Source organism: Podarcis melisellensis (genome assembly GCF_964234715.1).
Source record: "Podarcis melisellensis genome assembly, chromosome: 9".
In the NCBI taxonomy this organism is placed as follows: domain Eukaryota; kingdom Metazoa; phylum Chordata; class Lepidosauria; order Squamata; family Lacertidae; genus Podarcis; species Podarcis melisellensis.
The window spans coordinates 8343887-8359747 of record NC_138541.1 but is presented as its reverse complement, the minus strand read 5'-3'; the positions used below and the strand labels follow the sequence as shown (position 1 = coordinate 8359747).

The 15861-nt window shown below is 45.1% G+C and overlaps 2 long non-coding RNA genes across 2 annotated transcripts in view; both read left to right on the top strand.

Moving 5' to 3' along the window:
• The first annotated feature begins 536 nt into the window (after positions 1 to 536).
• Positions 537 to 1284, top strand: LOC309378453. The gene is made up of 2 exons (XR_014172086.1): positions 537 to 623; positions 1099 to 1284. It is a non-coding gene; the product is annotated as an uncharacterized lncRNA (long non-coding RNA).
• Positions 1285 to 2443: 1159 nt separating this feature from the next.
• Positions 2444 to 15861, top strand: part of LOC309377866 — a 366224-nt gene continuing 352806 nt past the window's right edge. The window contains exons 1-2 of the long non-coding RNA XR_014171744.1: positions 2444 to 2456; positions 2509 to 2678. This is a non-coding gene — a long non-coding RNA (uncharacterized lncRNA). The remainder of the gene's footprint in view (positions 2457 to 2508; positions 2679 to 15861) is intronic.

The window sequence follows — 15861 nt, the reverse complement described above, 5'->3', positions numbered from 1 at the left end:
CCTTCATTCCAAGGAAACTGAACCCTGAGTGAGCCTAGGGAGCCATGGAGTCTCTTGCCACTCAGAGATTGGAGTCCATACAACAGTACTTATCACAGTGGTTAATTCAGCCATAAATGTCTACTTGTTTGTTTATTGCATTTATATCCTGCTTTTCCCTCCGTAGTGGAATAAGTGGTGTACATGGTTCACCCCCCCCCCCCGCTTCTTCAGTTAATTCCTGCAACAATCCTGTGAGGTAGGTTAGGCTGAGAGAGACACTGATGGGCCCAAGGTCACTCAGAGGGTTTCATGTGGCCCAGTGGGAATTTGAACCCTGGTCTCTCAGGTTATAGTATGACTGAGCTGATTACAAGGGTCTTCTTGTTTTGAAAGTGGGAGGGGGAAGCATCTGAGAATCCGACTATGTTGTTTTGTGAGTGGCCTAGCTTGGTTTGCATAGAGACAGCCCACGGGAACCACTTCCACTCTACTCTATCTCACCTTCTGTTGTGGCGAGAGTTCCAGTGCTAAATGGAGTGTGTCACTGTTGCCATGGCAACCAATCAAAATTCATGAAAGGGCCGATTTGACTCTCTCTGGCCAGGGACATTTTATTTCATTGGAGTGTACAATGGCAAGAGGTATTTCTTTCCTCTTCTTCGTCTTCTTTTTTAGGCGGGTGGATTAAATTATTGCACCCAACTTTCATAACTACACTGGTTAACTGCTGGAATGTACTGAGTAGATCCCAATTGCTACTGGCAGTCTCTATTTGCAGGGCTAGATGAAAATAATGAACTTGTTTATTTGTCTTAAATTCAGCTTCTAACTATGCTTAGTCTGTGGTATAGATAGGTGCATGTTATGAAAAACTGACCATTTGGTTGTTATGCTCCCATTGGTCGGGTTGCTCTGATGCTACAGAATGTTCACAAACATTCTAGCTAATGATGTTGCTGAGTTTTAAATGTGCAGCTCACAATGCACACCTCAAAGATAAAATAAATATTACAGACTTCATAGCTCTTTTCCAGCTCAGAATACCAAAAAAAAAAGAAAGAAAAAGTTTTCACATCGGGGCAGCAGAATTTTTAATGTAATTTTGTTTCTTCCCAGAAGTTCAGAGACAACCTCTCCTACTTGATGAACAGAAATGGTCACCGCTTCCCCACCCACATTCCCTGCTGTACAACTCTGTATTCATTTTATTTGCAAGAGCTTGTCCTGAACTGACTTGCATCAACTGAGCATAAAAGCTTTCTTTTAAAAAATGTAATGCATAATATAATTTTAATCCAACAATGGATCTGGTTATCCTTATTTTGGGAGAGATATGACTCATGTGCTTTCAGCATTGTCTGTCTTCTGGATAGGTAGTTCTTGCCCAGCCACAAGGGAGGAAAACATCAGATGCGTCTACAACAAGAAATATGCTTTCTCCAAATTTCCCCAAAGAAATGAAAACAGGGGGAGAAAAGGAACAGATATTTCCCAGGAACAGGACTTGTCCCTGCTAAACCAAGTCAGGGAGTACATGAAGTGGACTGTGCTGTTATAGTTACAGATAGGTAGCCATGTTGGTCTGCCATAGTCAAAACAAAAAAAATTCCTTCCAGTAGCACCTTAAAGACCAACTAAGTTAGTTCTTGGTATGAGCTTTCGTGTGCATGCACACTTCTTCAGATACGGAAGAAGTGTGCATGCACACGAAAGCTCATACCAAGAACTAACTTGGTTGGTCTTTAAGGTGCTACTGGAAGGAATTTTTGTTTTGTTTTGTGCTGTTATAGACAGTAGATCTTCACAAACATGACTCACTAACACCTAAATGGAGAACACCGTGCGTACATGCTTAATAAATGCATGGATTGGGGGGGGGGAATGAGACAATGTTATTCAGAGGAGGTGGTTCCAACCAGGTGAAGAGGGTTAGTGTTTGTCATGACCTCCAACTGCAATTAAAACACTGAGTCTGAGGTTGAAGAGTTGCTGGCTAAGGAGCCACACCTGATGCTGGTGATTGAGGAGGTGCTAAATTGGGGACCAGTGGGCAGGAGTCCCTGGACCAGACACACAGCACCAGCGTTCATGGAGCTAGAACCCTGGCAGGCAAACTCTGCTAGGCCTGAGGAGCTCAGTGACTCCCAACCTACCACACTGGACCAATGGAAAGGAGTATACTAGGCATGAGGCCAAGGGGTGCAGAAGAAGTATCAGTCTGCAGGCCAGAAGTCTGCATAAGCAGGGGCAGAGCAAGATGGTGGTAGTGGGTCACCCCAGGTGTCATCTCCAAGGGGGGTGTGACATTTGGTGTGCTGCCCGCCCTCGACTCTCACCTACCCAGAGCTGTTGGGGGATGGCGGGAATCTTCTCCAGTTTGCCAGCTCCCTTCCCCTCTTCCCCCTTCATTTTGACAGCCCCACGCTCCCAGGCTGCTGTAGGAGGCATGCAGGGAGAGGACGGGAAGGAGGCAGGTGAACAAACAAAAAGTGGGTGGGTGGAAGGAGAGAAGCTCCCTCAACTCAGGACTCAAAACCTGTAACCCCCCCCCCCCAAAAAAAAAGCTCAACAACTTTGGTCAATCCTTCCCTAAAAAATGCTCAACAACTCCTGGCAATGACAATGGGTAGATCACAGGCAGTCTTTTTATACTGTGAGTAGATCACAGTCTCTTGGGAGTCCAACTAGATTTCAATGTGGGGTGTGTGTGTGGGTGTGACCATAAATCTTCCGCACCGGGTACCACCCGACCTTGCTACACCACTGTGCATAAGAAGTAATGTGCCAGAGAGAACATGGCATAGCAGAACATCCCTGCTCCTCCTTGCTTTCTTTGCTGTGCTTTGTTTATTAAAAATATGATAGTGCTCTTAAGTGTAAAGAAGGGGTGGGCAATCTCAAGCTTGGGGGCCAGATGTGGTCCTCTGGGTCTCCCTATCTGGCCCTTAGAATTCTCCCCAGGTCACCCCTATCAGTGGTTCTGCTTTGTGCGATTTGCAAATGCTTTTGCCTGGCTGAAATGTGCCCTTGAACTATGATAGTTTGCATGGACAGATGATGGAGCAACGTGCAGTGTCTGTGGCTGTGTGTATGTGTGGCTGGAATAGAGCCCACTGTACACAAGGGCCACATCCAGTTCTCTGCCCACTTTTGCCTCCCCACCCACCATTGGCATGTGGCCCCCAGAGGATTTGCCTATGATGCAACGCGGCCCTCGGGGCTGGAAAAGGTTCCTCACCCTCTGTCTAAACAATGTTCCTAAACTGTGAGAGAAATATGACTTGCTAATACTTGTCCTCCCTCCATTCTGCCCCATCTCCAGGGAAGTGTTTTGTGCTCACTGGCCAAGCACTGAAAGAAATTGCCTGTGCAAAAAACCCCTGATTTATTAAGAATTAAAACACTAGGACTACATAAAACTATGCAGATGCTGTGCAGCTTGGAGGAAAAAAAGAAGCAGCAGCAAAGAACTATTTCCTCCCTGTCCCCAAATCTCTAATGAAAGGAATGCTAGAGGCTTTTTTGTAGATTTGACATTTAATGAACCTTTGTTTAAAAAATCAGAGGTTGTTAGCAAAATATACAGAATCCCCTCTGTAGTGTGTTGCTATGCTGTGAAGTTCTTTTAATAACCACTGGTGGAATGCTTATTACTCCCTAGAGCTTTTTTTCTGACGAGAAGCCGTTATAATGCAGCTCCTGGATGACTTATTAGGTCTAACATCAGAATGCCAACAGGAGGAGAAGAGAAACGGTGGCATAAATTAAAGCTGGTGTCTGCCGTCACAGCTTGTGTGGGTCACTCAGGAAGCGAGGGCGGGGGGGGGGATTCAGACAAGGGACAATTAGACACTTGCTTTTATTTCTTCAGGGAAAACGAAAACCTAGCATTTATATTGCATCACCACTTTTCTGAGGAACATAATGACAATAATAAAGAGAGGTCCTGCTTCAGGTCTCAAGATTTTATTTCATTCTATTTATTGTGGCATATATATCCCAATGTTCCTCCAAGGATCTCAAGGTGGTGAGGATGCCTCTGAAAATCTCCATATTATCTTCAGAATAACAACCCTTCAGAATAGCAACCCTTGGACAAGTACTGTAACTTGTCCAAGGTCACCCAGTGAGATTCATAGCTGAGTGGGAATTTGAATCCTGTGTGGAATCTAGACACATATTAAAAAACAACAACACTGTGAATATGCCTTTTAAAAAAAAAGTTTTGAAAAATATATTTAATTTTCCATAGCTCACTATCGCCATCTAGTGTCATATATGTATACTGCATTTTACAACACACTTAAAACATTTTATTTGCAGCTGTATAGCTGAGTCCCTGGTCTGCCAGGTCCTAGTCCAGCACTCTAACCACTACACTACATTGTATAAGATCAATGGGACATAATTCATTGCCATGTGAGCAGTTTCAGTAACTGACACCCCAGCAGGTGTGCCAACTCTAGGGGGTTGAGCTGCCTTCATCACATGTGTGCACTGTGCTCTGGGAACCCTCAGTTTTGAGGTCGACATGGTGCCTCTGCACCCCAGGGATGCAGAAAGGGCGGAAAATTTCACATTCCCTGGAAAGGAAAGGGGATTTCCTTGCATAGGAGGGACTGGGGTGTCCCTACAAGAGTGGGGAGGGGAGGGGGGAGGTGGTGCCCTTAGTTTAAGAACAGGTATCATCATGCCCTTATACAAACCTGTACCGTTGGAATACTCTGTGCACAGTTTTGCTTTGCCTCACCTCAAAGCAGGCAGTGAAAGGAACCTTTCTGAAAAGATTCAGGAAAAGGGCAACCAAGATGATCAATGAGTTGGAGCAACTCCCCTATGAGGAAAGGTTACAATATCTGGGGCTTTTTAGTTTGGAGAAAAGCCGAGCGAGAGGGGACGGGATGGAGGTGTATAGTATTATGCATGGTGTGAAGAAAGAAAATAGATTCCCCCCCCAACTTCTCTCATTATACTAGAAATCATGGACACACAATGAAGCTGGGAGCTGGAAGACTTGGAATGGACAAAAGAAAGTACTACTTCACACGCTGCATAAACTATGTAATTCATTTCCCCAAAGATGTAGCAATGACCACCCACTTGGATGGCTCTTTAAAGAGGATCAAGCTATCTATGGCCACAGGCAACAAGGACCATGTCTGATCTCCCCTGCCAGAGTCAACGTGTCTCTGAAAACCAGTTGTTGGGAATCACAAATGGAGAGAGTTGCACTCAGGTCCTGTTTATGAACTTGCCAGAGAAATCTGGTTGGGTACTGTGAGGAGAGGAGGTCAGAACAGTTGGGCTTTTGGCCTGATCCTACAGGGCTCTTCGCGTGTTCTTATGGTGTAGGGCAGGCTTCCTCAACCTCGGCCCTCCAGATGTTTTGAGACTGCGATTCCCATCATTCCTGACCACTAGTCTTGCTAGCTAGGAATCATGGGAGTTGTAGGCCAAAAACATCTGGAGGGCTGAGGTTGAGGAAGCCTGGTGTAGGGAATGCAAGCAAGGGGATAAATCTCCATTGCCTTAGCAACTTTTAATAAAGGCACCCTAGAGAATAAATGAATGGCCACATTTATGGCCCTTGCCTCTTCTGGTTCTGTGGAGCTGAGAGAGGCAGCTGCAATTGGATGGTTGCTGTTATTTTTCAAGTTTTTGGTCTGCATGGAAAGCACTCCATCACCAAAGGAGTAGATGGGTGGAGACAAACCAACCTGGTTGGTCGATTGCAGAACATCTGATCCTATCTGTTGCTGGACAAGAGAAGGAGGAGTGGTAGACTAGTCTTGTTCATGTGCTTCCCTTTTGAAGAACTGTTGGGACATTGTTATAATGATTGGGGGGGTTGTCCCTCCAGCATGCAGTGTGACCCTCCCCCCTTTGTTCATGCACACAATGTCTTCTCAAAGCACCACATAACACACTGACACCACACAATTTCCAACATTGTTCTGTTCAGGAAGGAAACGGCTACCAAGGGGGGAGCTTGGGACATGAGTGAGGGCAGCCATAATCCCTAAAGTGTGAGCTCAGGTACTCAGCAGCCTCTCTGCCTGAGTGATAATCTCTGGCATCCTGATACGCGAGTGCCAGACAGGTAGCCATTCCAGAGACAATAGAAAACCCAGCTCAAGACAGAACGGTGCAATGAACTTGGCTGGGAAACAGGGACATGTAAATATCTCTTTTGCATCACTTGATGGGTGTATGGTGGAGGTCAAGGGAGGGGGGGCAAGCCCTGATGTTGAGGTTTCTGTCACCAGACCCTCCTAACGTATGATGTATTTGTGATGTATCCATCATGTAATTTTAGGGGTGTTGTGGGTATCTTTGTAAAACTGACAAAAGTGGGAGCCACCCTTTGTTCTGGGCTTCTTCTTGCTTTTTCTATGTGGTGGATGGAATTCCTTTTGCAACAGTCGTTTGAATAAAGACCAGGCCTACTGGCTGCTGTTTTGCTCCTATATTCCTGGCTTGGTAATCCTAGTGAGCCCAAGGATTTTCCTATAACAGACATACAAGTGGCCTCTTTTCAAGATGCTGGAATGCTATCTTATTTCCACAGCCTTCTGCACTTATCAACTCTAAGTGGAAGGCCAAGATCATTAATGATCCCTTTCGGCTGCAACAGAAAACAGATTGTGTAGAAGGGACAATGGACTTAAATGTCAAAGTTCAAGGTTGCTGCTATGGAGGAAAATGACTATCTGAAATAACTGATCTGAAGAGAAAGATTCATTTTTGGCAAGTTCCTATCAGTAGCTGGTCTTTTGTCTATGTCTATACTCTTGGTTTTAGCAAATACAACCCAGGAGCCAATGGGGCTTCAGGTAATTCCCCCTTCACATGCTCAAAGGGGTCATTTGGAGTAGCCTCCCCCCCCATGCATGAGAAGCGAAACAGCATGCCTGCTGATGTAAGCCTTGCCCTGACTTGGAATAAATTTATTTCCCAGTTTGCCTAAGAGAATATATTTTTGTATGTTATTTTTCCTAATATATGCATTTCTATGCACACTTTACCCTAGTATATGCATTTCCCCCCAATTACATGGCTGGAGAACTGCACTGCAAAATTTAGAGAGGTATGTGTTTTGAGGGATGGCTGTGGTTTGGTTCACATTTTGTTTCAGACAGTGCTTATTAGATAGTTTGCCTTTAAATGTGAACTTAGCAATTTCTCCCCCATCCCCACTGTGAGAATAAATGGGTCAGGGGAAAAGACCATGAATGCTTCCTTGAGCTCCTCGGAGGAAGAGTAGGGTGAACCATTAAAAGTTTGAAATAATAAGTTGAGTAAATACATAAACTTTTCTTTTTGCAAGATGACAAAGAAACTGCCCAACCCTTTGCCAAACCAGTAGCTAGTTTCTGCTCAGCATTGTAATTTTCCAACGCATTGGTTCACTACATTCCTGTGCTTCTCTTCGGAAAGAGCTTTGTCAATGCCAATTAAGTCTTCAGTATGTGAAAAAGCTCTTGAGATACAAAGAAAGATGACTTGGTGTCCTCCCCTATTTATCTGCATGCCACTCTCAGTCGTGGTGCACAGTCAAGTATCAACAACAGAGCAGAATACAGTGGTAAATAATTGATATTTAAATTATTGGCTGCTAAATAATTTAAATCAACGGCATGTCGCTGTCTCTTAAAATATTTCCAGCGGTATGAAAACAAAGCGAGGAATGAAGGCTGGAGACTTCCAGCTGGATTGGAAAACTTGTACATCATCAACGAGAGCTAAATGCAAGCCTCCATGTGCAGGAGCAATATACCTTTAAATGAATGCTAGGGGCAATCTGGGGGAGAGGGCTGCTTCTGTTTTGACCTATAAGATCGCTTAGATCACTGGGCCAATTTTACACATGATGCCTTTCCCTTCAAAATATCACAGGGCTGTGCATTGAAAACGGGCATTTTCTGCTATTCACTCTAGAATGCCCTTCCCTCTGCCATTTGGGAATAATCATCCCAACAGTTGTTTCAGGCATCTGATCTTCTTGCCCAGATTTTCCCTCACCCCTGAAATCACACCATTTTATTACTGAATTCCTCTTTCTACAGTGCTGCTTTGTATGTTCCAGATCTGCTTTTAACAGTCTATTATTTTCAGGCCGTATTTTTGTATACTGCTTGGAGGTTGCTTAAATATTAAGGATTTGAGAAATGATCTTAAATAAATGAGTGGCTCACTAGAGGTTTTCCCTGACTCTGCCCAGAGATGTCAGGGATAGAACCCACATGCAAAATAGATGCTCCACCACTGAGTTAGGGCCCTTCCAACAGTAACTTTAAAGTGGCAGCTATTAAAAACACTAGCCTCAAGATTTATTTGCCTGATAGGCTGCTGTGCAGGTTGATAGCTCAGCAGTAGAGAAGATACATTGCATGCAGAAGGTCCCAGTTTGATCCCTGGTGTGGTAAGAACTCACCTCTACACCACTTTGTAGAGCAGCCTTTCTCAACCTGTGGGTCCCCAGATGTTGTTGAACTACAACTCCCATCACCCCTAGCTAGCAAGGCCAGAGCTCAAGGCTGATGGGCGTTGTAGTCCAACAACATCTGGGGACCCACAGGTTGAGAACCACTGTTGTAGAGGTTCATCACCCAGGTGATGAACAACCACCTTTTGAATAAACCACAGAACCAAGGAAACTATTTCCAAGTCCAGCAACCAGATTAAGGGACCCAGTATTTATTGTAGCTATTGCAACAGGACAGACCTTGCTCAATTCAACATGCCAGTTGAGAAGATCTGCCCCGAGGCACTTCAGAACAAAAGCTTATATAGTACAAACACAGCAAACAAGAAGTCATTAAACATCTTCACATACGCCAGGAAAAGTTATGGGTCATGAGAAGTAAAGCACACGTGTTTGCTGAAATTCACCAGCAGGGAGAGTGCTATTCCACTCCGGTGGAATAGACATCCAGTTGGCCACTGCGAGCACTAGATCACTCCATTAGCCTGGTCCATCAGAGTTTGCCTTAGGTTCTTAAGCTGTGTTCTCTGTTTAGGTGGGATGGTGCCCAAGCCTCATGAGCCCAGTGATTGCACCACAGAATGCCCAGTTGCTGATGAGAGAATGGAAGTTATGTTCTCCTATCACTGCCCATGGAAGGGGGAGAGCTAGGAGGTAGGTCCCATCAGTTTCTCTAGCAGCTGGACCACCATCTCTGATGTTCTCCTCAAAGAACCCCACTGTTCCTGGGAACACAGTTTGAAAGCCACTCGTCTACAGCAACAACTGCAAATGGTCTTACCATACACATATATTAAGTGTGATTGCTATGGTTTCAAGCACTGCAAAGGCACCCGGCCATTTGAGTTCCAGGAACATTGTAACCAAGGGCTATTTCTGCTCATTGAAAACAGAAACTCTGGAGCAGCGTTAATTGGCCCTTCATGCCCGGGCTTGGAAGGCCGAATGGGTCATTTTCATCACAGCCTATTCAATGCAGGGCCATAATCGCCCCATAAATAGGCACCCTGGACCTCTCCCTGTGCCAGTATGCGTCTGGTTGAATAACACCCTTTGATTGAAGTTCTTATTTTATCCATTAAATATGTACACTGTGCACAAGAGCTAAGCCATGTGAGCAACAGACAGCTGTGTGATTTGTCCTAAAAGTTCCTATACTGCTGATGTGAGGGCTTTCACTTAGATTTATTTCTACTTCAGCCACAACTAATGGCATAAGAATGGCGAGGGGATTTGACCACAGGAGACTGATACAAAGACTGCAGGGAATGGAATAGAGGGACAATAGAAGCTGCCTTATAGCAAGTCAGACCAATGGTCCATCAGGGTTCAGATTGCCCACACAGACTGGCATAGGTTTTCCAGTATTTTGAGCAGGTTTACCACCCCAGCACTACTTGAAGATACCAAGAATTGAACCTGGAACCTTCTGTATGCAAAACAGATACCTATCACCAGGGATTTGTTTTTCAGCTGGAGCTTACTGGAGCTCAACTCTGGCACCTCTCAGGTGGGCACCATTGCCATTCTAAGATAACAATGGAAAAGTTCATGGTGAGCTCTGGCACCTATTTTCCAGCCTAGAAAAATAGCATTGCCTACCACTGAGCTACAGCCCTTCCCAAATTTGAATGCATACAAGCAAACATTTTCAGTTTTAATAGCTCATCTCTGTTATTGCTTAAAACTGGGGCCATACCCAGGGAAGATCAGCAGTAGTGTTCAGTGGAGGAAGAAGCCAGCCAGCCAATCAACCAGTTGAGTCTTAGAGAATACTTGCATGGAGACAGAGTCCACATGCAAGATTCAGTCCAGTTCTAAGGCCAGGAATATCCCAGTTCACATAGTCAGACGATCTGGGGTTCAAGAAAGCCGAGGGTGCAGGGTCACAAGACGCAAGGTCTGGCCAGGAAGCATGAATGCTGTTTGCAGCATCTGACTGAGGCCGGGAACCCTGCTTAAGAAAGCTGGAGCTGGCTGATTCTCATCAGGAGCAAGAAGGCTGATCAGCAGCAGTCGGAGTCATTTCACCTTCTGCTCCTTCAAGCTGCTGCTCAGCAGGTGAAGCTGACTCCTGGCCCCTGACATTCAGATTCTCTCAGTTTCCTATTTTTCCTGTCCCAAGTTCAGTTCTCCAAATTTTCACATCAGTTTGTGGATATATACCGTATTTTTCCATGTATAAGACTAGGTTTTTTTCCTTTAAAATGTGGGGGCGTCTTATACATGGAGGCCATCTTCCCCCATTTTCTTAAATCGGAGTCCCCAAAAATAGGGAGTGGCGCTGCGCTATCAGCAAGCCTTCTGAGCATGGCGAGAGTTCCGTCCAGGCTCCAAAGGCTTGTGGATAGCAGCCTGCACCCTGAAGCCCGGGGAGCGCAGTGACAACTCCCGCTGCACTCCCCTGGTTTCAGGCAGCTATCCGCAAGCTCCGGGAGCAGCAGTGAGGTTGTTTGGGGGGGCTGGGGGAAGCTCGGGCTTCCCCTGCCCAAGCCCCGTGGCTAAAAACGAAGCCAAGACAGCGAGCAGGATCCATCCCACTTGGTGTCTTGGCCTCTGCCAAAGCTGCGCACAGCCTCTCCCAGCTGGAGAGGTTGTGTGCAGCTAGAGGAAGCCAAGACAGTGAGCGGGATGGATCCCGCTCACTGTCTTGGCTTCTTTGCTCTTTGGGGCTGGGGGGGGTAATTTTTTCCCTTTATTCCCCCCCTAAAAACTAGGTGCACCCTATGATCCGCTGTGCCCTATGGAGCAAAAAATACAGTACATGGGGGCATCTTATAGATGGAAAAACACAGTATGTATCCTCGTGAAGGGACACGAGTGACACTGTGGTCTAAACCACTGAGCCTAGGGCTTGCCGATCGGAAGGTATGCGGTTTGTGTCCCCGCAATGGGGTGAGCTCCCGTTGCTCGGTCCCAGCTCCTGCCAAGCTAGCAGTATGAAAGCACATCAAAGTGCAAGTAGATAAATAGGTACCGCTGTAGTGGGAAGGTAAATGGCATTCCCATGCACTGCTCTGGTTTCGCCAGAAGCGGCTTAGTCATGCTGGCCACATGACCTGGAAAATCTGCCTGCAGACAAACGTTGGCTCCCTCGGCCAATAAAGCAAGATGAGCGCCACAACCCCAGAGTCATTTGCGACTGGACTTAACTGTCAGGGGTCCTTTACCTTATTTTCTTATCCTAAACTTCATCAGCAGTTTAATACAAATTTTTCCCAGTCTATACAATTTTGTATGTAATTCTGCATAATTCTGTATTTTTGCAAAGGGAATTTTCTCTATTAGAACACATTTTTAAATGTTATTTTCACAAATATGTGCACACTTTACCCTGACATATGCATTTTCGTACACAGTACTTGGCTGGGGAACTGAACTGCTAAATTCAGAGATGCACGAATTCCAAAAGTTTCCAGCTTTTTGGTTCACGTGTTGTGTTAGGAAAGTGCCAATTAGGTAAATTTGTCTTTAACAGCAGATTACTTGAACTCCTCCCCCATTCCCAGAGCTTGGACCAAATAGGTCTTTGGTTTGACCCAGCAGGGCTGTGCTTACATTCATAGCCAGAATCCTGGGAATGGGAAGACCAAATGGTAGAATAAAAAACATGATCAGGGATATGAGGCTCAAGTGAGAACTAATTATGGGGTGGGTTTATTTTGTTTGTTTGTTTTGTTTTAAGGATGCTCATTTAAAAGAGGGCCCTGATGGGAAAGAGATTAGAGAAACATGAACACCTAGAAGGGGCAGTAATTCAGCTAATGATTTCTTTAGATCTCATGCTCTAGTAGCTGTCTCATTTAGCAGAATTCTGGGTAATTTACAGCCTATTTGCACATGCTCAGCAGGTATTTATTTTTTCCTCTTCTCAAACTGTCAGATCAGCCTTTTGTTCGGAGCAAAGTGTGTTTTTCTGTGATTCATTAGGTCTCATTAGTCCCCATTCCCCTTCTGCGTACAGTAACTTGAGTGGAGCAGGGTGGGGGAGAGAATCACTCAGCAACACCAGGAAAAGCTCCCCAGACAGCAGTAACTTAACTACTCACAAGCTGCACAAACTTTGAGGCATTTAAACTCTTTTTTTCCAAAGAAATGTGGAGGGGAAGGGATAGAAAGGGAGAGAAGCATCACGACTGACAGCCTAGTTAAACTCCTAGTTTAAAATGATTCAGACTCTTATTTTTAAATGAATCATAATTATTTAGATGGAAGATGTTCTCCAAGTTGGAACTAGGCTGGTGATATATTATAATGTTTCTTTGTCCCACTTTTTCCTCTGATCAAATGGTTATGGCAAGGTTTTGTACATACCCGTCCCACTTTTGCATCTGATCATACAAGTATAAACTTGCGTATAAACTTTCTGTTTTTCCGTCTCATCAATCCGCAGCAAGGTTTTGGATTCTCTCTTCAGTTTCCCTCTTTCCGCACTGCATCTGGTCATCTTGGCCCAGTGCTTTCTTCCTGTGTGCATGTGTGTAAATCTATTGCTCTGCTAGACTTCACCCCAATTCAAAGAAGCAACCAGGACTCTGACACAGAAAAGGAGCCAATTGACTCAGAAAGGGTAGTGGTACAAGCTGTGGAACTGCTGAAATGAAACCGAGAGTCTGAACCCGAGTCTGAACAGAAGTCTCACAGCTAGCATCCCCTTGTTAGAATTCCTGCTCCATGGTTGCAGTTATGGGATTGTTGTCTTTCACATGACGGTATAGGTTTTGACTCCACAGTGGGAAGTGATGGTGACAGGATGTTTGTGTTGCTATGTTCTGTGGGACCATTGTCCTTTGTTCTTTTTTCTCTCTTTGCTATCTTGATGCTAGAGAGGGAGGGAGCCATGTTGCAGTGCTCCGTGTGTGTTTGTATGTAAATAAACGTAGATTAGCCAAAATGCTGAGTTGCTGAGGTCTGTTACACAAGCTGCGAAGACTCTGCGGATCCCTAAGTGTGCCAAGGTCTGTTGGCATTGGTCGCTGTGATGTTCGGGCAGAAGAAAGCTCTTGAAGTTCCCGAACGATCAACCAGGAGGGAGAGAACATGCCAGCCGGGCATGTGTCTCTGCCAGGGTCCTACTCAAGAGTAGGACGAGCTTCTGACACCCCTTGAGCTGGAGCCCTCTGAACTGGGGACCCCCCCAAAGACAACCACCATACTTCATTAGTTTTTCACCATTGTAAATATTGGTATTCCTGTTGTGCGTACTGTGTGTATAGGTGTATATTCCACCAGAAGCTTTACTGTGAAACTTAAAATGGAATTAAGGGACGGAAGAAAAGTTAACTGGCAAGGATTATTCACTCTGAATAGGGTTGTCCCCTAACTCTTATTTCTAGCCCCTAACAGAAGGAAATGATGTGCAGGGTAGAAGGGGATGGTGTCAAGGACTCGAGTGAGCAAAAAGAGCCAGTCAGGCCTTGTGCTGTGGTTGGAACTGAAAGGCAACTGAAGGCCTCGGTCAAAATCACTCCCTAAGTGTTTAGCTGCTCCTGGGGGGACACTATATGCAGTGCTGGATTAAATCCTGTGGAAGCCCCTAGACAGTTGAAATCTCGGGGGCGGGGGGCTCACAAATTATCTCCTAATATGTTTTTGAATGCTTCATATCTGGAGGCTTTTTTGTGCATGCTGTAGTGGGATAACCCTGAACTAAGAAAGCTTGGTTGTAATTTACTTTTAAGATCAAATATATATTATTTGGATCTGCTGTTACAGGGTGCCTAAAAGGCATGGGGCCCATAGGCTATTTGGTAATCTGGCACTGACTATTTGAGGCCAGGGAGCTTTTCTCCTCTACTGTCCACTCTAGATGGCAATTTTTATTTATTCTCCTCAGATCTTCCATTCTCCTTCAGAAACACCTCACTGGTATTGAGGCATAGCTGTCAACGTTTCCCTTTTGTAAAGGGAAATTCCCCTATTCTGAATAGGATTCCTTGCAAGAAAAGGGAAAAGTTGACAGCTATGTATTGAGGGATGGGGAATACCTTCTCAGAAGTTCCTCAGGGCTTTTAAAAGAGTTGTGCCACACTTTGCAGCAAAAGCTGAGAGTCTTATTATCCTGGTGCGTGTGACCCATTCCATACAGTGGCTGTAGCTCAGTGGGGAAGAAGAAGAGTTTGGATTTGATATCCTGCTTTATCACTACCCGAAGGAGTCTCAAAGTGGCTAACATTCTCCTTTCCCTTCCTCCCCCACAACAAACACTCTGTGAGGTGAGTGGGGCTGAGAGACTTGAGAGAGAGGTGTGACTAGCCCAGGGTCACCCAGCAGCTGCATGTGGAGGAGCGGAGACGCGAACCCGGTTCACCAGATTACGAGACTACTGCTCTTAACCACTACACCACACTGGCTCCCATGGCTCAGTGGCAGAGCATCTTCTTTGCATGCAGATGGTCCTAAGTTCAATCTCCAACATGTCCAGGTAGGGCTGGGAGATACAGACATCAGAAACTCTAGGGAATGGCTGAGCTAGCTGAACCAATTACCTGACTTGGTATAATGCAGTTTCCTTTGTCCCTTCCTTAAGCTGTCAGTGGGGGTTCATTCCAATTGTCAGTGGGAACAGTGAGAGAAAAAAAGGTAAGGATTCCATTGGTTCTTCTGTCCATGCGTTGGGACACAGGTGCTCTTGGGCTTACCGATCGGAAGGTCAGCGGTTTGAATCTGCATGACAGGGTGAGCTCTTGTTACTTTGTCCCAGCTTCTGCTAACCTAGCAGTTCAAAAGCACTTTATCTACACTTTGAATAGATAAATAGATACTGCTGTGGTGGGATGATCAAACAGCATTTCCATGCACTGTGGCTTCCACCACAGTGTTCTGTGTACCAGAAGCAGTTTAGTCATGCTGGCCACATGACCCGGAAAAAGTTGTCTGCGGACAAACACACCGGCTCCCTCAGCCTGAAAGTGGAGGTAAGCACCCCACCCCAGTGCTTTTTTCTGGGGGGACACAGGGGTTCACATACCCTTAAACATTTTGTAAATATTTTCCCCACATAACATTTTATTAATTTTCCAACAAAAACAAAACAAACATCAACAAAAACAAAACAGAATGATTTCCTCCTATTCCCTTCCTTGGTTCCGTTGTATATCAATGTACTACATGTCCATTATAAAGTTTTAACCGTTTGAATTACTTATTGTCCATTCATAATAAAATTACAAGCATTCTTAAAACCCTACCAATGAAATATTTTGTGAATCTGTGTACTTTTGTGCATTTACTGTATTTATTTTCCCCAATTTGAACTATAAAATGTTGATTTTCTTGAGTCCAAATGAGAGTACCCCAAACATTTTTAAAGGAAAAAAGCACTGCTGCACCCCATGGTCAAGTTCGACTAGACTTAACCACCCAGGGGTCATTTACACTTAACTTTTTGCCTT